We start from the raw sequence: 19,653 nt of genomic DNA on the forward strand, positions 1-19,653 counted from the left end.
GTGCTGACTAAACCGTTAGAGAGAATTCTTGAACAGATCCTTGGCAACAAACCTACTTAACTAAAACTGCTACTTGCTTACTCCTTCCCACGTATTAGGCTTAGGTTAGGTACACCGGGGTAGGCGTATTTTAGAAGCACCAGTTGAGCACGTTAGCCTTTGTATATATGTATATATGTTTTATCCATTTTAAAGTGTCTTATGGCTAAGAAACCATATCAATGCTTTTACAGTATTATTTGATAATACTCCTTTTACTGTACGTACTTTACTTTACATCAAGTATTGCAATTGTGGCAATTCATTTCTCTTGCATGATAAGGAAGACTACTCAATAAATAATACCTTTTATTGAAAACGCCCGTCTCTCTATTCTCTGCACCCTGGTGAAATTAACTATGCACAACTGACTGAGTGAAATAGCTGTCTATTGTTTCACACAACTCTAGAGATTGACTCTTATTCTGAGGGAGCAAAGTTGCCATGTTTATGCGGTTGTCAGAAGCTGAATCCCTTCTTGTCTGAGCCAGGGAAGCTGATCACTTCCTATTCAGTCAAGAAAGTTTCCAGTGACCTCTGAGCTAGCTGGCGCAAACCTAAATTAAGTCTAACATGTCAGTAGAGGCCTAGAAGACCTCAGTCCTACGTCTAACCTGCTGTTTATGTTATTCCAATGCGCAGGGCCTAGAGGGAAAATAGGAACTACACTACATGGCGCCCAACGTTTGGTAAGGCGATAAAACTAACGCAAGACGTTAGAGTAACTCAGTCGTGCTTTTTCACACAGACCCTTTCTCCCGTAAATACTCCAATAGACGTCTGGAGTGGGTCAAAGGTTAAAATACGCCGGAACTTAGTAGGAAGAGATTCCTATGTAGAGTTTCTGGTTTAGTCAACGTTGAAGGATACAGTGTTCCAAAATATTGTGCACCTAATCTTTTGTCTCCTTGAAACTTGATATGCAAACAAAAACCTTTCTGACAGTAAAAATGCCAGGGAGTGAAGACGAAAGGGAAGCAGCTAAATTAGCAGCCCAACTAATGGAGGATAACACGAGTCTTCTACAGAATGAAAGAAATGCTATCCTCATTCCGGTCAACATAAGAAAAACTATAACTTTAAAACTTATAGAAAACGGACTGACATCACAAGGTTGTACAGTCATTCTCGTGATAGAGGCACACGAATATCGGCAGACAGAGGTATTCTATTCATGGATAAACTTTCCAGCGGCAAACGCTACAACACACGAATTCCACTATTACAGAATAGAGGAACCACCGGATGAATATACACCTTTCGAGGATATTGAAATACCACTAAATTACCAAGAGCACCTGCTCTGGTTTAAAGGCACCCTAAAACATAATGATCACAACACCAGGCTCGGCCCACTAGGTAGACCAGGAGCAACGTGGCCGGTTCTAGCCAGCTACACACCACATCCAGACATTGAAAAAATGTCAAGAGAAGAACTTTTAGCACAGCTAAAATTACTAATTAAAATTCACAGACAGTTAGTCCAATATGTAATGCGGACTACAACAGTCCACCCAGCTGTTAATATTCCACAGCTGACCCCTCATCAGGGGAAAACAAATAAAATTACACCACAGAACATACAATCATGTCTTGGAAAAACACCCGCAAAACGGGAACAAATTCCATTCTGGCTGGCACAGAAAATAACTCAAATAGAGGCAGTATTCCCGAATACTACCCCTATTGAGAAACACAGAATTCTGACTATCTGCCTTCCAATGGGGGTTGCACCACATGTGGAGGACAGTGACACTTGGGCACAGTATTTGCTTCCATTTACACAAAAACACATGGTGTTTCGTCCTTGGCGGTAATACCGGATGTGCTAAAACAAATTCAGAATGAATACGGTCCAGAACCTGCTTTAACTCTTGGTATGACATTACTGAAAGACTTCAAGCAGGTCTCGGCTATATTATTAGCCAACATAAAAGGAGATGCAGCATCTGTGGCGATCCGCCAAAAATTTAAAGAAACAGATATAACAGATCAACCAATTGAGCTTGCCAGAATCATAGAAAAATGCTATGAAGAACTAGGTAGAGATAGTTTGGGTGGGAAACCAGTAAAACCCCAACTACTCGAAAATCCTGAAAATATATTTATTAAGAATAATCTAAACACTCCTAAAAAGAGCTGGGATGGAAATAAACAATTCACTCCCAAAGAAAAAGGTTTCCAGTCCAGAGGAAGGTCTCCTCGGCGGAGAGAAAGAACTCCCAATCGAGAACACCAGTCTCCCCAAAGGGAGCCCTCTGAAAAAAGATACAATCTTAGAAATAGGGATAATTTGAAAAAACCTGATAGATATCAAGATATTGATACATGTCCCTCTCGATTTTTTTCGCAGAAATCGGAAAGAAGAGGACGGTCAGAACAAAGGGAAGAGCACGCCAAGTCCAAAAACAAGGAACCTACTCAAAGTAAAAAATTACAATTTCCAAGAAAGAAGGTAGCCAGTATTAAAGTAATCAAACATGCCGAGGATACTGAGGACACAGCTGAAAAATGGAGAGTGGGCACATACAATGCAAGACAGCGCAGCAGAAATCAGCATAGCTCGCAAGATCCTGATGAATCATCTGGAGACAGTGGACACGAATGAATACATTCAAGTAGAAACTGCAGATACCAGAGTTAGCGAACCTCATGAAATATACGAAATAACATTGCGTATAGAGGGAGATAAGACTAGGAAAATATGGGGTCTTTTTTAGGATAACCTCTCAAAAGGCTATGACATCCTGTTAGCTGAGAAAGATTGGCCCCCAGAGTTTGTCAGGGAGTGCCCTCATGGCGAAGAAATGATTATGCCTGCCTTCTCAAATCATATTCCTATTCACAGAAAATATATATATGCAAGAAAATGGGCAGTAGCTCAAGCACCTGCATTATATAAGAATCATGTAGGATGGGATGAGGACTCTCCTCCTCACAAACTCTAGTTAAAATTTCAACCTACTGCACAAAGGCAGTACCCTATTAAGCAAGAAGCTAAAAAACAAGTCAGGGAGATTTTAGATCAAGTTGAATACCAAGGGGTGATTGAAACATGCACCTCTCAAATGAACAATCCTTTGTTTCCTGTCTCCAAACCAGACGATTCATATCGTCTAGTCTTGGACTACAGACACCTTAACTCATGTTGCAAAACATTTGCGGTACAAAATTCGCACAGTGCGGCACTAATGAATAACATAGTTCGCAAAAAATACAAAACAACATTAGACATCTCTAATGGGTTCTTTTGTCAAAATATTGCACCGGAAAGCAGATACTTGACCGCTTTCTCAATAATGGGGTCACAGAAAAAATTTCTGTCGACTCCCACAGGGATTCAAGAATAGCCCAGGATTATTCTCAGCCAGAGTAACAGAGTTACTACAAATGTATGATGATGAGGCATTATCTTATGTCGATGACATCTATCTCACAGACGACGACTTGGATACTCACTTGAAAAGAGTGAACACCATAATACTTGGGTTTACAGCAGAGGGTTACAAATTCAACTTTAAAAACTCATGAATTGCCCATCTAACGGTCCTGTTTTTAGGATACGAATTATCAAGTAAAGGCAAAAGCCTAGCAGACAACTTCTTAGAGAAGTGCGCTGTACTCCAAGCACCAAAAACGCTGAAGAACTTACAATCAATTCTAGGCTTCCTGAACTTCGGAAGAACGTACATTCTAAATTATGTAGAGAGGGTTAAACCTCTCTACGAATTAATAAAATCTGATTTTAAACCAATCAACTGGACTCAAAAACACACAGAAATTTTGAGATCACTGCAGACATGTTAGCTAAAACAAAATTAGAAACACGTGACAATACACGCAACCTTGTAATCTGAGTCATCCCAGGAAGATGTGGATTCACGTACCTGACCTCTAATGAGGGAGAAACGGTACCAATAGCTTACAAATCACATTTGTACACAAAAGCAGAAAAAACATTCAGTCTCAAAGAAAACACTGCAAAGGCTGTTCAAACTGTTGTAGCAAGAGAACGAGCCCAAGCACAATGAAAAGGAATAACTGTTTTGACAGCAGAATCAGCCGTCGAGGCGCTATTCAGCCCAGTAAATCTAAAAACAGTGGCACTAGATCCAAATTGGATACAGTGGGAAAGTTCTCTTGATACAGAAAAAGTGACATACTATTATGTCCCGAACATGAAAAAACCGAATGATTTAAAATATGAAGAAGAATATCCTCTGCCAATCGAAATTCTGCCTCTCCAACAATACTCTTGTGTAATCTATACAGACAGATTTGTACAGCATTACAATGTAGATGATAAATCCTACAATGCAGCCTGCGCGATTGTTAAAGGTCGCTGGCTCTGCGGTAAATTCAGACCGAAAATAACAAAAACAGAATCACTGAGAAACTGTTCCGCTCAGCGAGCTGAAATCAGATCTTTAAAGATGGCGCTTGAAAATGCAGAACGTGAATTCCCGACACTAATAGTGTGCGATTCGCATTTCTGCGTCAAATCTTACAATAATGAGTTGCAGAACTGGGTTCAAAATGATTACAAAGACGACACAGGTGCCACAATCAAGCATAAAATGCTTTGGAAACAGGTAGTTCTTTTACAGAAAGAACTACAAAAGACCTACGTGATACACACTCTGAGTCATCAACGTGATGGCATTCACGTTGCAGGGAATTCATTGGCTGATACAGCCACAGCGGAAGCAACTAAAGCGGCTTCCGTAGCCACAAAAATCCGTTCAGAAAAATACATAGACTGGGAAACCATGCCGTCGGTAAAAACGTCTTCAAAAGGCAACTGTGCAGCACTACCCGTGAACTATCCACTCAATTATACATACACAATTGATGCAAACTCCGTTCCTTTTGCTCAAATCCTTGGAGTGGGGGATAGGGTAATTCCAAACACGAACCGGAGAGTCTTATTGATAGCAGACGCACACATGGGTGAGGGTCCAAGGCACAAACAGATGAAGGAATCTCTGACAGAATTACAATCAGAATACTGGTGGCCGGGGATGAGCCTGCAACATTATAAATTTGCGAAGAGCTGTCCAGACTGCAACAAAGACCGCAGTAACGAGCCAACCAGAGTATTGCCATGGCCATTTCTGTAGTTAGCATAAGGCTATCTATACATAAAACCCAGCGTCCTATTAATTCCTTTTTAAGACTAAAATCACTTAAGAATGTGGCCCTAGCGCTCGGCTGACGCCAGAACTGTTATAAAAGGTTTGCGAGTCTTTATCGGCACATACGCAATTGCCATGCTTCATTCTGACCAGGGTCCTGCTTTTAGCTCTCGAGCTTATAAGGAGGCCATGACCAGCATGGGCATTGGGTTGCGGTACTCTTGTCCCTTCCATCCTGAGGCAAACAGGGTTGTGGAAAGAAAAAACCGAGACATAAAGCAATCTATAACGGCAAAGGTATTAGGTTCGGGTGATGGGTGGATCCAGCATTTAACAAGTGTCCAACGTAGTCTTAATAATCTGCTAAGAAATTCTCAAAAGTTTCAGCCTGTACGAACTATTGTTCGGAACTAGAATGTATGTTCAGGACTTAGATAGTCATGCTTCAGTGGTAGAAGATAAGAAAAAATGCTTTGATATCAAAGATCGTTTGGCTGTTTTACAGGACTTAAATGAAACAAGAAAAGCCCTGAGCAACATAAAGTTAAAACAGCAGCCAACAACCACTGAAGACACACCACCTGTCCCAGCAAGACCTGTTTGGATTCCAAAGATTGGGGATCTGGTCAGAGAGAAAATAGCAGTGAAGAAGGAATTTGGGCCTTCTTACAGAAAAGCAGTACCTGTCTTAGCAATCAACGGAACAAGATCAGTTGTACTACCGCCCCTTGCTGGTAAAAAGGAGAACCGAGTTGTATCCATCGACCTGGTAAAACCACAATCATGTTGCCAATAATAAGTAGTAGGCCCAGTGGACTCCCAAGAAATAGCAGAATACCAAAATTTGCTACAATCCAAGAGGTTCAAACTGAGAGACTAATCACATTTGATAAACCTGCAGTGAATAAAAAAGGACTATGCAGAAATGCCATGGAACTTGTGCCTCTTGAAACCCAAATTGAAACAGTTCGTCAAGAAACACCAGTCTACAATGATGTAGCCTCAGAATGTGCTAATGAAAGGCAAATTGAAAAAACAATTCCACCAATTGACAGAACTGCATCTGGCTACTTCATCAATTTCGATAACTTTTCTGAAGATCAAAGCGAGCCTGAAGTAACGCCAGCAACAAAGACTTTTAAAGACAAAGCAATAGTACTCTTTCATCAACTCAAAGAAACCTATCTCATTTCTCCATGGTTAGAAATTTGGATTGTGCTAGTGGTATTTTTCCTCCTGCTTTGGCTCATCATGGTACTTTGTTTGGGGGAAAATACAGTACAATGGACACAGCAAGTCAGAACATCAACTTAGTTCTGAAGCCACACAAGTCATCTCACATTGAGAAAAGAGAACTATCATCAGTGAATGTCACAGCCATTCCAATACCCGGCGGGGTAGTTTGGGACAAAACAGATTACGAAATATATGGACCGGTCGAACTCTTGAAATATCCTCATCAGTTTAAGGTTTCATTAAGTGACTTTGTAAAACCAAGTACATTCTCTGATGATTGGGACTTTGAAAGCATAAATAATATGATGTCAGATTTAGTTATGTCAGCAAAATTTACAGAGCATGATTATTTGCAAGGTTCATCGAATTATGAACAGATGTATTGCTATACCCATTATGCAGACCATTATTTTCATAAATCTGCTCATCCTAGAAATGTTTTTAAATATAGTCAATGGGAACATTGTGCAACCCCACCTAAAAGCAGTTCAAAAACATTCTATGAGAAATTCCAATACTTCTCAGGGTTTAACACAAGTGATGCAGAAACATTTTATTATAAACTGTTAGATAAAACAGGGACAAAAACCATGCTGACAAATACTAAATTGATCTATTCGGAAACATTTTATGAAAAAATGATTACATTTGGCTTTGATTTCTGGAAAAACAACATTGAAACAAAAACCATCTGGGGCTCAAAAGAATGGCAGGTACAAGGCCTAGAAGCATTGTTTCGAGCCTGCATGATACCAGAACAAATAATGTTCTTGAATGACACCATTCAACAAACTACCTGTTTTGGCCTAGCCAAAATCAAAGACTTAAACAAACCGTCTATTCCAAAGCCAATACCTGATAACACAACCACAGATATTGAGATAGACGTATCCAAAAGTTTACATCAAAATAGAACACATCCTGATTGGAAAAAGTGGTTAATCTGGCCAACAGACACAAATAAATGTCAAGATAGATTCCTGAACAAAATACAGGGGTTACAAATGACCAGACCAGACCCTAGATACCAAAATAATCAACAGTGGGAATGGACACTGGTATCTACAATAACCATTGGTTATTTTTGACAACCCTCATAGACGCTTGTTGATTCTGATGTTAACGTTGCGGTATATCTTTTCGTCCGCCCCTTATCAAGCGTCAGGGCATAGTCATTGGGTTGTCAAGTAACGTGCTATATGCCTGCCTCACCAGAGGCAACCTCAAGTTAGTGTAGAAGTGTCCAGAAATTCGGGGGACAGATCTCAGGAGGTAGTAGGTAGAAAAAACGTTAAAAAACAGTGACACACCAGAAGCAAAATTTATTAAGAAAACAAAAACAAAAAACAGGACAAAGAAGATGTTTTTTTTAAAGTACTCACACAACTAGTTTTCATAGAATTGTACGAAGATCTCATACTGAGATTCCTTCGTAAGTAGTTAATTTCTCCACATCAGGTTGCAAAAGAGTCGCTAATAACGAGGTCTTTGCCGGGTGTAGGAGAGCATTCACTCCTAGTGCTGACTCTGCCCCTGGAAAGAAAGAGTCAGCACTAGGAGTGAATGAGATCTTCGTACAATTCTATGAAAACTACACAAGTTGTGTGAGTACTTTAAAAAAAACCATCTTCTTTGTCCTGTTTTTTGTTTTGTCCTGACAAAAGCTCCAAAGACCTTTTGGCCCAGGTGAGCTGAAACATGTCGACCTGTCTTTAAGAGTAATATGGTAATCTGGTAACTCGATTACTTAATATAACACAATTTTTAACCAACAGTACTCACCTTTTCTTAATAAATTTTGCTTCTGGTGTGTCACTGTTTTTTAACGTTTTTTCTACCTACTACCTCCTGAGATCTGTCCCCCGAATTTCTGGACACTTCTACACTAACTTGAGGTTGCCTCTGGTGAGGCAGGCATATAGCACGTTACTTGACAACCCAATGACTATGCCCTGATGCTTAATAAGGGGCGGACGAAAAGATATACCGCAACGTTAACATCAGAATCAACAAGCGTCTATGAGGGTTGTCAAAAATAACCAATGGTTATTGTAGATACCAGTGTCCATTCCCTCTGTTGATTATTTCGTTATCTACCCAGGGGAACTGAATGGACTTCAATTCCTCTTCCCTCCCTTTTTGATGAAAAACAGACCCTAGATACTCCCAGAGACAACATCCAGGGATAGTAACAACATACAGTGTAGGGAAACTATGCCTTGAATGGCTACAAACATCCACACTGGCACAAATTAAGCAACACTTGTCTTTACTTAACCCCTTCAATGCTAATGACGAGCTCAGCTCGTCATGAGGCAAAGTGGAGCCTCTCGTCATGATTGCATTCGTTTTCGTGGTGCTTCAGCGCACCAGGGGAAAACCATCCACATCGATGCGGTTAAAGTTGGTGCTGACTTGCGCGATTTCATAATAGGACCGCGCAAACAGCGTCAAAAACGTTCATAGCGTCCAGTATATACGCTGCTTACAACGAGGCATGGAAAGTGACTCAAATTGAGACAGCAGAGAAAATACGGGAAATTGATCGTATTAATTTGGAAAAATCACTTTCTGTTGTGGACAACGGGTTAATGACTCTGTCCTCCAGAATATATTCACTGGACAGTATTGTATCATCTGCTATAGATATAATAGATCAGGACTTGCTAATGTTACAACATGGTCAGTCCCAATTACGTTCTATTGTACAGCTAGGCTGTACGTTGCAAAACCTGCATTCAGGCTATGTGCCTTGGCGTTTAATCAACACAACGTCATTGTTCTCTATGTTTAACCTTACTGATAAACAAATCAGTTTGGCACAGAAAGGAGCAGACTATACGATTCTGAGCATTGAAAAACTTGAGAGATTACCATTGACAATGTCAGAAAGACCTGTCATTGAATGGATAATACACGGGATTATCACAATTCCGATAACAACTTTCCAATTTAAAAAATGCCAAGAGTATATACCAGCAGGCCAGTATGAAAGGTTGGGTAAAGGGTACATTAAGTCATCATGGAAATTACCTTATATACATACATGTTATAGTGACAAAAACCAGAATGTATTTCTTAGTGGTAATAATTGTAAACAATCACTAGGCGGTATACTTCTGTGCCAAGGTATTAATTTACATGGGGCCTGTGAGGGGACTTCAAATAACCTTTCATGCCACCAGCACGGCATACCTGCAACACAGATAGAGCCATTCTTTAGACAACTTTCTAACTGGAGTTACGTTCTAATAACGGACCACAGCTGTTGTGGCATGGTGCCAGGGAAAGCATATCTCGTAAGCGTTAGTTCCATGGCCACTTGCTGTATGCAAGCATTGTATCCTAACGGCCCTGGAGACTCAGCGGCGACGATTTGGCCTCTGTTGAATATCTCTTCTATACAAATTGATACTTTAAGCAGAATGAAGTCTGTGCTTTTACAGACAACAGTGCCCATCACATCATCAAAAGAAACGTATGATCTTCAAGTTGCAAGGACAACGGCAGAGATACATACACTTTTATCAACTAATTGCTCCGTGCATTTTGCAGAAATGCTAAGCCAAATCCTAAACATGTCAGATGCCAGTGGTATCTTGAATGTATTTAAGACAATTTTTTCGGGACTGTCCTGGGCATCTTTCCCAAAATTGTCCATTCGGTTTTTGGTGGCCTACCACTGCTTTTGGGACTCGTGGCAGGAATCTTATTTTTGACTCTTCTGCTCCGATATGGCAAGCCAAAACGCAGACATGACTCCGGCAACGATGGAAGAAACGATCCTAGCAATACGCTACCGGGACCGCATAACTAAAGTCCTTGGATTAGCCCGGCTAAGAGATCTGAATATGACCTGGTTTCTTTCATTCAGACCTATATGGCAGAACTGCATCTTACCTGTGCTTCGATGTATGCTATGCGGAGAAGAATGCGTGTTAGACACCTGTCTTACACTACAATCAGCAGTACCAATGGATGTCGATACTTTTCTAAGTCCAGTAACGGCTCATGCATCGTGTTGGCCCCAGCGGTTACCAATCCTGATGACGGCATTCGTTAAGACTTCTGCACTACGATTAGGTGGCGGCAGTGAAGCAAGGAATGAGAGCAACATCTCCCAGGTGCGACCTTCTGTGAGCATTGCTGATACTGAAATCGATGACAGCAATCATTCTCACGGCTACCCGGTAACAGCCTTTTCAACCATGGTCGAACTTTCACCTGAAGCTGTAGACTGTTTTTTTGCACATCTATCTGAAGTCATGTTCTCCCCTGAACCAAAAGAATAACTTATAAGCCAACCGGCACAGAGCTTTCCCCTGAACTCTGAATTCGGCCTTTAGCTATGAAAAACAAAAGCTACTGAAAACATTTGGAACTATTTTTTCCCTGAAACGAAATTATTTTTGTCCAAAATTCCAAAATATTTACACTTTTTTGACACGTGTACTCTACTTACAGTAGAACTATTCATAAAGAACAGAGCTTCTATTTTTAGCTAATCTAGAGACAATATGTTACCACAGCCTCTAGCACACTCACAAGCAATTTCATTTATATGTGATGAAATAGGCTCGACCTTCTTTTTCTGTAAATTAAGAGACATTTCATGTGTAATTTTCGCAAATCGTTCAACTGAATATATATGCAATTTTCGAATGATTACACTGCTTAAAAACGTACAGTACCTATAACGTTCCGTGTATTTCACATACACGATTTCGAATGCAAAATGTATTTTGGGGTGGGTTGGAATACACATGCATCTTTTTGCTTAGTTTTTAGTAATTGATGTACATAAAACCGTGGATGGGTGATGTGTTTTATTTAGGAACCCGATTCAATATTGTGACTTTATGCCCCTATACGGCTATAATCAATAAATATCCCTATAATGGCATAATAATCAGAGCCATATTTCAGTGAATCGCCCCTGCAGTCCAAGACACGGCAGAAGCTACGTCCTTAGATTCCTAGAGAGCACACCGAGTTCTTTCGACACACCAAACCCCCAGCAACCTGGGAAAGGCCCGCTTGCTTTGTTTTGATTTGTAATAGAACTCATGTGAGCACTGTAAGAACGGCCAGTTCTTAGTGATATCTTTATTGACGTCTTATGTCCAAACCTTACGTCAAACTCGGCACCTTTCAGGTATAAATATACCACTGTTGCCTTAAGCAAACACACGGTGGTGATTCTGGAGCAGAGCAGCTAATCTACTTTCCGAGAGCCCAGCAGAAGCGAGAAGCCCACGGACGCTGCCCCTCCTCTTTGACGCGCTGAGAAAGACGCTGTCTTTTCTCCTGCCGAGAAAATCCAGCTCCGGCGTTTCCAGCCTACCTTTGTGGGTGACTGATATATCGGGTCCTGAGAGTGAGATACCAGACCTCCTACATTCTGTTCCCAAGGTACAGTGCTGACTAATCCCTTAGAGAGAATTCTTGAACAGATCCTTGGCAACAAACCAACTTAACTTAAACTGCTACTTACTTACTGCTTCCCACGTATTAGGCTTAGGTCAGGTACACCGGGGTAGGCGTATTTTAGAAGCACCAGTTGAGCACGTTTGCCTTTGTATATATGTATATATGTTTTATCCATTTTAAAGTGTCTTATGGCTAAGAAACCATATCAATGCTTTTACAGTATTATTTCATAATACTCCTTTTACTGTACGTACTTTACTTTACATTAAGTATTGCAATTGTGGCAATTCATTTCATTTGCATGAGAAGGAAGACTGCTCAATAAATAATACCTTTTATTGAAAATGCCCATCTCTCTATTCTCTGCACCCTGGTGAAATTAACTATGCACAACTGACTGAGTGAAATAGCTGTCTATTGTTTCACACAACTCTAGAGATTGACTCTTATTCTGAGGGAGCAAAGTTGTCATGTTTATGCAGTTGTCGGAAGCTGAATCCCTTCTTGTCTGAGCCTGCGAAGCTGATCACTTCCTATTCAGTCAAGAAAGTTTCCAGGACCTCTGAGCTAGCTGGCGCAAACCTAAATTAAGTCTAACATAGTCAGTAGAGACCTAGAAGACCTCAGTCCTATGTCTAAACTGCTGTTTATGTTATTCCAATGCGCAGGGCCTATAGGGGAAATATGAACTACACTACAGCTTGAGTGGCACCACAGGGAATTGCGCCCGAGCAGTAGAAGAGTAACATCTCCTGACTGGAGTTGGCACTGAGAGGAGCAAAGAAAAAACATGCAGTAGTGGTGGAGGTCCTCTACAGTTCAGGAAGAGGCACAACTCTCTCTCTCCATGATGAAAATGCCCTGGTGGGCAGCTCAGATCTGAAGCTCCAGGTGGACAGAAGGGACGTTCCATGTGGAAATCCATGCACTTGACTTGCTGAGGACAAATTGTCTTCCAGCAACCCACATGTAGGAATTGCCAAAGGCTGGGTAGAATGTACAAAACGGAGATCGCAGTTGTGGAACTAATGAAACTGGGCTCCCCGGATTACCAAGCAGTGTTTTTTGAGCTGTGTGCAAAACTTGGAAGTAGATGACAAGGAAGCTTGCTAGCTGGTAATATTAAGCCTGAAGATACTGCTGGTGAGCAATTAAAACCCTCGACAGCACGGGGGATTCCTTGGGGTTATGAATGGATGTCAGTGATTTTTGGATCCTTCCGATGGCAGGCAAGTACAGTACATTTAGTAAAGACCTTGATGGAAATGTTGTACCAAGGTACCTTAAAGACACAAGACAGTACAGGGTGACACACTACCATTATAGAGAATTACACAATAATTCCTCCGAAATGACAGTTCTCATGCCTTTTGAGAACAATATGGAGCATGGTAATACAAAGGCGCCCTAAGAGAAACTTGGGAGAATTACATCTCCACTAACTGTCAATGGATCTAGCCATATGCAGCATATATAGGAGTGTGCTATTTAAGGTTCACTATTGACTTCAGGGACAGCTGAGCACAATGCAGTGGCACATGTAAACCCGGTGACACACAGCGACGCTCAACTGAATTAGCACGTTGTGTTAAATGTGCCAAACTCCCGCCTGGCAAAGAAAATACAGAGCAACCCAGAAACAAGGGTGGCCAGGGACAGAAGAGGGCTGACATGAGCCTTGCCGCTCATACAAAATGAATTCTCATAGCTATACGAGATACTAAAGTGGTCCTAGAACCATATTTCGATGCATTGGCTCTTGATGTCAGAGTGTACACGGCTGATCATAAGAAACTGTGGGAGAGTGTGTCAGAGATAGAATCCACACTGGGAAATGCACAACCAATAGGGTCTGAGGTACACACTCAACTATGGACTCTACCGAAAGAGGTAAATGTCTTGAGAGAGAAACCTGACAACTCAGAAGGATGGCCCAGGTGCAATAATGTGGCCTAGTGGAGATTCCTGAACACTTTGTGTTTTGAATGTTTCATGGATGATTGGCTTTTGACAACAACCCCCAGTAGACTGCCATCCCCAGGAGCTCCTCCTAAGCCCATAGTCTCAGGACTTCTCAATTTACATGACAGAGACAATATACTGCAGATAGCATGAGAACATGGGCCATGAGAGCGAGGGGGTAGAGTATATGTGTTCCCAGACTACACTGATGCCATGCAAAGACAAACATTCCACGTTGTGAAGAATCACTTGCACCAATTAAACCTGAAATATGCTTTATGCTTCCCTTCGAAGCTACGTATTATTGACCAAGATGTGTCACAATTCTTCACCTCTGCTGTGGCTGTGTGGGTTTGCTGGAATTATGTGGATATTCAGTGTTCATGTGACATCATCAGCTTGGCAGGCACCCCAAAGGAGATCAGGAGCCACCTCTACAAAAGACCAGGTGGAGCTGGAAAGGGCAAAAGTGGTGGGAACCTTATATCAGTGGTAATCTAAGAATAATACAAAAAGATGGGCAGACCTCAAAACTAAAGCGGTGGAGAATAGGAATTACAACACTAGCTCCAGTAAAGATGAAAAAGGGAACATGCTACCGGTGGTCATACTGATGGCCTCTGACATTATTGCCTAATAATTTAGCTATGTTGAGTATCATTTCCACAAAGGCAGTCAACAATGTTGCAGGAGAAAATTATATGAACACTGAGGGGTATGTCCGAACCCGAAGGCAACTGCGGCTGCATTAAAGACTGTACATTTCATCGTTGAAATAGGGGAGTGAAAGACACATTAAGCATTGGGGCGTTGGGCAGTTTTAGGCCTGAATCAAGAGACAGTAATGTGGGTGGCCACTGTTGAAGGGAGGAAGTTGAGGCAGACCGGTACATGAAGACATGGATCACATGCAAATGGAGGCTTGGCAGAGACCTGCAGTGGGGTGTTGGATGATGAATGGCATGCCCAGAGGCCTGTGGTATGGGCACAAGATACTTTCTTGGAATGTGAATGTATTTGCTAGTCAACTGAAAGAGAAGCAGTTATGAGATATCTAGCAAGACAGGACCCTGATTTTGCAAGAGACGCAATTGGTAGGGAATATCTATGGGTTAGTGGTACAGGGCAGATACAAAATACAGGTGCATGTGGGATTCACTTCTGGCTCACAAGGGGTTGTAATCTTAGCCCAAACATCTTTCCTGTTTCAGAGTCATGAGACTTGGGGGACCCGTCAGGTTCAACAACAAGTGGGGAGGGTCTAAGGGCAGGTTTACCGACCAACCAGGTATAGGCCCCTAAACTCAATATACCACAACAAATAATACCTGGGGGTCAAAAGAAAGAGGAAAGTTTGACAGTAAGAGCCACTCCACCCAATGCACACAGGACAGTATCAGTGGGAAGTGATAGTTAGTAGATGGTCAAGTCGAGACTCATGAGTACAAGGAGAAAAATATATTGTTCCCATCAGAAGCCACACTGTACCGCCCTTGTTGTCATCATATGGGATCTCCTTACCCAGGAGACAAGACGGCCGGTAAGCCTTACTGTGACCGAAATGTAATAAGAGAGCAGAACAGCAGAATATAGTGGTGGCTACTGAAAAAAGCAGTGTATGGTGTTTGGAGTGAAAAAGTGAAGGGTACTAAAATTAGGTGAATGGGTGGAAAAAGAAAGTTTATTAATATCCCCCAAACCCTAAGGTTAAAAGGCAGGTGTGGGTGCAGGTTTTAAAAAATAACCGCACTTATTAGTGGTCGACATGTTTCAGCATATCAAAGATTTTCTTAATGCATTCTTCAGGACCTATATATAATACACTACTGCTTTTAGAATAATAAATAAATTATGAAGATATCACCTGGACATCCAGGCGTGCTCAACCGAATACTGTCAGTGCAATGGTAGTAGATCCAACATGTAAAACAAACAAACAAACACACATGTAGAACACATAAAGTTATTCACATTGTTAATGTTTGTATTCATAGTGGCATTGCAATATGTTCAATCATACCTCATCATGTGGGTATGCACTCACCCTTATGTGTAGGTTGAGTAGCTTCACCCCACCTGGCTGCAGCGCAGGTAAAAGGAGCACCGCTCTGTGAGAAATCACATAATTTTTACAGAGCTGCTAGTGATATGACACTAACCAAATTCATAAAATAAATGAAAATAAATAAAAGTATACTTCGAGAGAAGAGGTTGTCAAAGCCTCTTATAACCAGGCTGGGCTGAACGCCGCGATCCGTCATGGCTCAGAAACGTTGACAACTAAATAGGGACGCTTAATGCATGAAAGGCGAGCCGTGTCAGTTATATTGAAAAAGCTACGTGGCCTCCAACGGAGTGTAAACATAGAGGGCACACGAAATATGCTGCGTGCAATTAATTGCTTTCTTATAAATGGTGGCAAGATAACTTCTAGTGGCTGGTAGTGCAGAATTTGGAAACGCGCACCGAAAACACGCTTCGTTTTCAAGATATGCTGCGTGCAATTCATGGCTTCGTATAAATGGTGGCAAGATAACTTCTAGTATCTGGTAGTACAGAATTTGGAAACGCGCACCGAAACACGCTTCGTTATCAAGATAGTGCGCTTGTCTCTAGCGGCGTATGCGTGCAGAGTAATACAGAGTTGGACAACACAAAAGCACGCGTAATGCGTGCACTCACCTGGCCGTCGGCGTCTCCAGGCAGTCTTCAGTACTGCTCGGGGGGGCGCCGGCTGCCGAATGAGATAGTGTTTTATGCTTGGCAAGCCAGCCGTGACGAAAACGGTCACGTGACGGCAGCAGTTATGGGAATTGTAGTTCTATCCCCAGTGCACCTAAATGAAGGAGGTTTATTTTCCTGGCTGTACCGTGGTGTATATATTGTACAAGTCCTTGGTCAAAAGGCATAGTGGTCTGCTCAATTAGAGACGTGCAGATGAAAGTAAACGAATATTTATTCGTTGTTTTTATTATTAATATTAATATTCTATGTCAATGTGCCTATTAGAAGGAACAACATACGGAGAATTTTGATACACTATCCAATGGATAGGGGGCTTGATTGTGTGATGTATTACTCAAGTCATTAAACAGCATACCAAAGGCCCCAAATGTATAGTGTATGTTTACTAGTATGTGATGACTAGCCAGTAAATGTTAATATCATATCATATAGGTAGTTTAAAGGGACATAATGTTTCTGACACCTCAGAGGGACATCCAGGGTATGGGCTCATTGAGGCCTTCCTTGTCGCTGTTAAGGCGGTATACCCATTTCTGTTCTATCTTGAACAAGAACCGGCTTGTATCTGCACATGAGTCAGGAATGTGCGGCTGTTCCAGGACTGTCCAATAGAAATCTTCTGGACCGTGGCCCTTCTCCAAGAAATGTGCGGTCAGTCTGGTGGCTTGCTTACGGCACCGCACTGTGCTCTTATGTTCCTGGATACGTGTGCGGACCTTTCTGGTTGTCATGCCGACATACCGTAGTTCACAAGGACATTTGATCATATATATCAAGTTACTACTATTACAATTCGTAAACTTGTTTTGTGTCCATGGACGATTAGTGCCAATGTCAACTTCAGTAGATTTGTTAGTCTGAGGACAGACGGTGCAATTTCCACATGGGTGGTGTCCGACCACAGCTGGTAAGTCCCAAAGGGTACCCACTTGTCTCCCTTCTTTACTGCGTGGACGTGTATGGACCAATTGGTCCTTCAGGTTCGGTCCTCTTTTGTATGCGAACAGGGGCTGAGGGATGTCATCACCTCCGGTCTTAAGGATGGACCAGTGTTTCTTTATGATTTTCTGTAGCTGGTTGGATCGGTTGTTGAAGGTGTTAACAAATGCAATCCGATCTGTTTTTTCTTTTGGAGGGTTGATTGCAAGTAGGGCATCCCTATGGTTGTTTGAGGCCCTCTTTTTAGATCTACGAATGATTTTCTTAGGATATTGTTTCTCCTTCAGTTGTTCCTCCAAGTTTCTGGCGTGTGCTTCAAAAGATTCCTTCTTAGAGCAGTTTCTTTGTACCCTGAGGAACTGGCCAAAAGGTAAATTGTCCCTCAGGGCCCGTGGATGGCAACTATCGTATCGCAACAATGCGTTCCTGGCCATGGGTTTGCGATATAGCTCAGACTCGATGCCTGTAGGAGTCGCATGCAGTTGCAAATCGAAGAAAGCCAATGATGTTCTACTGTGCTCAATGGTGAACTTTAAGTATTGGTTCTTACTGTTCAACCAGCTATGAAATGATGTTAGTTCTTCTTCAGTGCCACGCCATACCACCAAAATGTCATCGATATAGCGTTTCCACATATATATTGATGATAGGTATGGGTTGGTGATGGTTAGTACGCTCTGTTGTTCAAAGTGGTGAACATACAGGTTCGCCAGGCTCGGCGCGAAGACACTGCCCATGCTGGTCCCGGACGTTTGCAGGTACAGTGTGTCTTCAAAGCGGAAGTAGTTCTCCTTCATGGCCATTTCCGCTAGTTGCATTATGAAGGGTATTGGTGTGATAGATTGGTGGTTACTCTGCTCCAAAAGTGCCCCCACTACTTCTAGGGTCTCAGTTTGTGGGATCGATGTGTATAGAGATTCAACATCGAACGATACTAGGATGTCAGTTTCGGTGTTGTACTGTATCGTAGGAAGGAGTCTTAGGACATCCTTGGTGTCTTGGAGAAAAGTGGGCATTGCTTTGACCATTGGGTTAAGAAAGTGGTCCACAAAAGTTGAAAGGGGTTCTAATACTGACCCGATGCCAGAAATGATAGGCCTGCCGGGTGGTGGCCTTGTTGGCTTGTGGACTTTGGGCAAACAGTAAAAGTATGGGATTGTAGGGTGTTTCGTGACCAAATATTGGCCTTCCTGAGAGGTTATCCATCCCTCACTCGTGGCTTCTTCTACTAAGGCATTGATTCTGGTCTGTAGACCTTCAGTAGGATCCGATGTCAGTGGTAGATAGGAGTTGCGATCACTGAGTTGCCGCAGACATTCATTTCTGTACGTCGTGGTGTCCAAAATCACGGTTGCTCCGCCTTTGTCGGCCGGCTTGATGGTGATGTTTTCATTGGAAGTGAGTGAGCGCAGGCATCGTGATAAACCTAAGTTCACACACTTTGTCTACTAACGAGGAACTCCTCCTAAATAAAGGTTTAGGATTCGTGGCCACACAGAAAGGTGATCCTTTTTTGGCACAAATTGAACTCTCCAAGCTATTTAGGAAAATAAGGTTACATTATTTTTTTGCAAACCCACTGCTTTGGAAACCATCACCATTGATAACAACACAGGTTTGAAGAAACCTTCTTCTTTCAATCCACCCAGTGCCACATTACCACCCAAAGTGCTGACCTTTGAAACGGCTGTTGAAAAGGATGTTACAGATCTATATAAAAGAGATATTAAACCTTTTATGAATCTCTCCAGAGATGAACAGCAAGCCCTGCGCTCACTCACTTCCAATGAAAACATCACCATCAAGCCGGCCGACAAAGGCGGAGCAACCGTGATTTTGGACACCACGACGTACAGAAATGAATGTCTGCGGCAACTCAGTGATCGCAACTCCTATCTACCACTGAGATCGGATCCTACTGAAGGTCTACAGACCAGAATCAATGCCTTAGTAGAAGAAGCCACGAGTGAGGGATGGATAACCTCTCAGGAAGGCCAATATTTGGTCACGAAACACCCTACAATCCCATACTTTTACTGTTTGCCCAAAGTCCACAAGCCAACAAGGCCACCACCCGGCAGGCCTATCATTTCTGGCATCGGGTCAGTATTAGAACCCCTTTCAACTTTTGTGGACCACTTTCTTAACCCAATGGTCAAAGCAATGC

Source organism: Lissotriton vulgaris, chromosome 4_1, assembly GCF_964263255.1.
Source record: "Lissotriton vulgaris chromosome 4_1, aLisVul1.2, whole genome shotgun sequence".
Taxonomy (NCBI): Eukaryota; Metazoa; Chordata; class Amphibia; order Caudata; family Salamandridae; genus Lissotriton; species Lissotriton vulgaris.